Source organism: Dipodomys spectabilis, unplaced genomic scaffold (genome assembly GCF_019054845.1).
Source record: "Dipodomys spectabilis isolate Male_0828 unplaced genomic scaffold, ASM1905484v1 ptg000284l, whole genome shotgun sequence".
NCBI lineage: Eukaryota > Metazoa > Chordata > Mammalia > Rodentia > Heteromyidae > Dipodomys > Dipodomys spectabilis.
The window spans coordinates 3,046,252-3,051,258 of record NW_024870961.1 but is presented as its reverse complement, the minus strand read 5'-3'; the positions used below and the strand labels follow the sequence as shown (position 1 = coordinate 3,051,258).

General features: G+C 34.3%; 1 non-coding gene across 1 annotated transcript; it reads left to right on the top strand.

Moving 5' to 3' along the window:
* The first annotated feature begins 1,048 nt into the window (after positions 1–1,048).
* Positions 1,049–1,155, top strand: LOC122126552. Its single transcript, XR_006150973.1, has one exon. It is a non-coding gene; the product is annotated as a U6 spliceosomal RNA (small nuclear RNA).
* Positions 1,156–5,007: the final 3,852 nt, after the last annotated feature.

The following is a 5,007-nucleotide window of genomic DNA, read 5'->3' as shown; positions in this document are numbered from 1 at the left end:
CAAGGAAAAGAATGCTATAAATAAGGAAAACCAATAACAAAATATTAATGATTAAAATAAAAACTAAAATAATTATCAGTGTTTTCAGTATTTGAAGGGTATTACCTATTAAATTTTACTATTTTCTCATATCCCTGTACATTTAAAACAGGTTAAGGTTATGATATTCAACAAGAGGTTTTTAGGTTATGAGTAATCTTTAAAGTTACCCACTAAGATTACTATTTAAGTCTCATCTAATCATTTGTATATGTCTTATATCATCATTTGTTCCTCGCTAACATATAAAATAAGGAAGCCAGGGGCTGGGAAGGTAGCTCAGTGGTAGAGAGCTTGCCTTGCATGCTTGAGGCCCTGGGTTCGATTCCTCAGCACCACATAAGCAAAAAAAAAAGCCAGAAGTGGCGCTGTGGCTCAAGTGGTAGAGTGTTAGCCTTGAGCTGAAGAGCTGTGGGAGAGCGCCCAGGCCCATAGTTCAGGCCCCCGACCGGACCCCAAAAAAATTTTAAAACATAAAATAAAATAAGGAAGCCCTATAGTTTTAACAGAAACTTTGTAGTTAATAAAGTCTTAACTCTTTATATTCTGCTTCTTTACACAAAGACTTGGCAACTTCTCATTAGTAATGTTCATATAAACTCTGAAATATACATACATAGTAGCATATGTCTGTTACCACAAATCTTAAATACTTTAACGAAAAGTTTTATTACCTGCCAAACAGTCCTTGTTTTAGCATATATAAGCAAATTCCCAAAATATATTTAAACAATTAAAACTTTTAACTAAACTTAACACTTGCTGCAGTGTTCATTATGACAGGTGCCTTGTATAGAATAATTGAATTCCTCCTCCTACACATCTCTTGAACAACAAATATCTGGAATTATTTTGTTTTTGACCTGTCCATCTTGATTTTATTCTTAAATGTGTGCTTATGTAAGAAGTATATGGCTCTAAAATTTCATGAAAATTCTTTTAAACTTACTTTTTGTTGAATTGTCTAGTTTAAGAAAATCAATTACACTTTATTTATAAAACATGTTCTATGTTCCATTCAGCATCACCTACTCTAACATTGGAACGATACAGAGAAGATTTGAATGGCCCCTGTGCAATGATGGCAGGCAAATTCCTGTACCATTCCATACTTTTACAACAACAGATGCTGGAGGGGATGTGGCCACAAGTTAACTGAACTACACTCTTGGTGGGAGTGTCAACTTGTTCAACCACTTTGGAAAGTAGTATGGAGGTTCCTCAAAAGACTTCACATAGAACTCCCCTAAGACACAGCAATCCCACTTTTGGGCATTTACCCAAAAGATCACAAACAAGACGGTACCAAAACTACCATCACAATTATATTTATTGCAGCATTGTTTAAGATAGCTAAGATATAGGACCAACCCCGATGCCCCTCATCAGATAAATAGATCAAGAAAATGTGCTATTTATACCAATGAAATTCTATGCCTCCATGAGAAAGTATGGCATCACCCAATTTGTTAGAAAATGGAAAGACTTTGAAAAAAATTATTAAGTGATGTAAGCCAAGTCCAAAGAAACATAGGTCACAGGGTTTCCCTAATTTTTAATAACTAATATATCTGGGATAAGCAGAAAAGGTCAAAATCTATGCACATATGACCAGATAAGATGTTGTTAAGGGAAATGAACCCCCAAATAGGAACACAACTGTTTTTTCTTTCTTGCTTGCTATGGTTCTAACGTACTTATAACAGGCTATGTGATTTTTTTTTGTTTCTTTATATGTTTCTCCCTCATGCTATAACCCCTGTTTTCACTGTATTTGAATTTGGTGTGCCCACCTCTTGTACATACGCTCCTGTAATTTGGGGAGGGGAAGGAAAAAAACAAAATGCTGAAATACTGAAATTCAGGTTGACCCATTGTAACAATGAGATGCACAAGACACTATGTTGAAAACTGAACTTTACAATTTAGGCAGGGGAAGTGGGGAGGGGAGTGTACTTGTAGAGGTGGGCGGGAAAGGACGGTAGAGGGAAAATAAAGGAGGAGGTAACGAAGCTTGTTAGGAAATGTACTCATTACTTGCTCATGTAAATGTGACCTCTCTGTACAGTATTTTTAAAATAAAAAACATATGAAAATGTTCTGAGATGAACGAGTTTATTTCCTTTATTTTACTCATATAATATGGCTAACAAAGAAATTAATGCAAAACACTGATATGAAGGTATTTTGAATGAATGTGTATGTGTGCACGTGCACGTGTTCTCATGCACTTGCATGTATGTTGGTGTGCTCACAGTTTGAAAAAAGGGCGTCAAAGTCTTGCTAGGCCTGCTCTCTAGATTGGTGAGCTACTATATGAGCTACATCTCCATTCCTGGCCCTTTGCTAACATTAAAATTTTTGAAAAATAATCTCATGAATTTATTTTGTCCTGATTGGCTTCCACTGTTATCCACAGATCTCTGGATCCTGAGTAAAGATGCCAAGTAGTTAGGATTACAGGTGTGACCAACCAGCACAAGGCTTTCAGAATAATTTTAAAAGTGGAAGAAAGTTTACTTCACGGGGGCTTGTTTTATCATCTCCTACTTATAAAGCATTTTGGAGTGATTATTTGTGATTTTTTTTTCGTTTTTAGGATTCTTAAGAAAGTGATGATATTTAAAAATTTAGTACTTTTTAAAATGGAACCTGGAAAAATGGGACAGAATATATTTGTCTCTCTTATAAGCTCAGCTCTGTGCATGATAACCCAATGTCACCAACACAGTCTGTGTTGAAGACAAAATGTAACAGAAAACAATCACCATGGCCAATAATTGCTATGGTATTATTTCTTGGACAATATGAACATTGAATAGAGAGTGTAAGAGAATGGAGAGATTTTACCTACCTTTTGTGTATTGCTGAAAGACTTTTGGAAACTTTGACTCATTTCCTTCCTCACAGTGTGTGCTTGGGCCATGCACTTATTGCCTTTAATTACAATTTTCCCAACACTAAAATGGCAATAACATTAGCATTATAGAAAATGTTATCTTAAGAATTAAGGAAATTAAAACTTGTGAAATACTTAACATAAATTTCCATGAATGACTTTTAAGTTTAGCCAGCAGTTTTTTTAAAAAATACTAAAAATAATGCGATAAGTATTACAGAAATCATTGCATATAGTGAGCAAACAGAAGTAATGTTATCTATTGACCATGCTTTTCTTCCAAGGAAGCCAGGTGGATTATTTCTCATGCAGTAATTCAAACTTGTTATCTTATGTCTTGATAGTGTAAAAATATCAGGACAAAATAATGAAGGAATGTTGTAGACTGAGGTGAAGTCCATATGAAAATGTGCAAAACTGATAAAACATAAAAGTATCTGAGCATTATATTGTGTTTTACATCATTTAAGTTACATTGCAAAGTTAAGTAAGACCTAGCAGAATGGATTCTCTTTTTGATGTCCTATCAGAGGTCCTTGGATGAACTCTTTCCTCATTCTTGTAAAGACATCATCAGATGAGAGGAACTATATTATTTTTTGTTTGCTTCCGTACATTTATTCTTCATTTGAAATCTGAACTACTTGAGACTGAAAGAAAATAAGGAAATTAGACCCGCAGTCTTTGGAAAGAACAATCAATGTGAAATAAATAAAATGCATACAACCTCGTAAGAGGTCTGACTAAAGTGAGTTATATAGTCTCAAGCATAAACAGAAAATGATTAAGCAATATCATGTTATTTAAAATGGAAAATCTTAGGAGTTGCTTAATATTGTTCCTTTCCAATACCTTGAATTAATTATTGATTTTGTATAGAAAGATTAAAGATGAGATTAAAAAGAAACTTGATTAAAAGTGGACAAAAGTTCTGAATAGACATGCTCTCCTTAAAGCCCTGAAAATTCCAGTGGGTTTACAAAGTTCTTTAATACCACTTCTATGCTGGTTTAATTCTTTTTCAGCAGAAGTCATTAGAGAAATGTAATTCAAAATTACTATGATACTACTTCATAATAATTGTAACTTTTATCAAAAAAAATCAAAGGAATTCGGTGTGGTGGTAAAGGCTTTTAATTCCAAGCATATAGGAGGTTGGATTTAAGTCTAATGCCAGTCTGGAGTACTGAAGATAATAAAAACCTGCCCTTTATTACCTTATAATAAAGGTAATAATGCTGAGAGTGTGGAGAAAAGGAAATTTTCTACACATTTCAACAAAATGCAGGTTAGTATTCTCCTTGTAGAAAGTAATATGCAGCTTTCTAAAAACTTCAAAGTTGAAATATCATCTGCCCCACCAATCATGTGGTTATTTCTCTATGAGTAACTCAAATATATCTGCAGTTCACTGTACTCATCATTCACAGCAACAGCCAAGATATAAATCGAAGTTCAGTGTTCAACTACAGACTAATAAAGCAACTGTGGTACATGCACAAATATCTTTTTCTGTTTGATCCTTAAAATAGCAAGAGACTTCTCCCATTAGCCACAACTTACAATGACCTGAAAAATGTATTCTAAATGAAGAAAAATATTGTCTTCTGATCTTTGTAAACACACACACACGCACACAGAAACACACACACACACACACACACACACACAAACCAACATCAAACATTAAGAGAGAAATTTTTAAAAAGTAAAGCAACGTGGAATTGCTGGGGCATTTAGGTCACAATGTAGAAGATAGTAGATATACAGGATGAGCCGGTATAGAGTTGTAATGTACAACATGAGGATACAGGGGACAACACTGGCCTTACATGGTTTCCCTTATTTGCAATATCTAGTATATGTCTGAGTCAAGCAGGAAAAGTCAGATAAGGTGATGTTAGGGAAATGAACCCTACGATATGTATTCAATTTTTTTTCTTTCATGCGATTGTTTCTAACACATTTATAAGACTAGTTATTTGTTGCTTTGTATGTCCCTCCCCCACAGTATAACCCCTGCTTTCACTGTATTTGATGTCGGTATAATTTGTGGAGGAGAAGGGGAA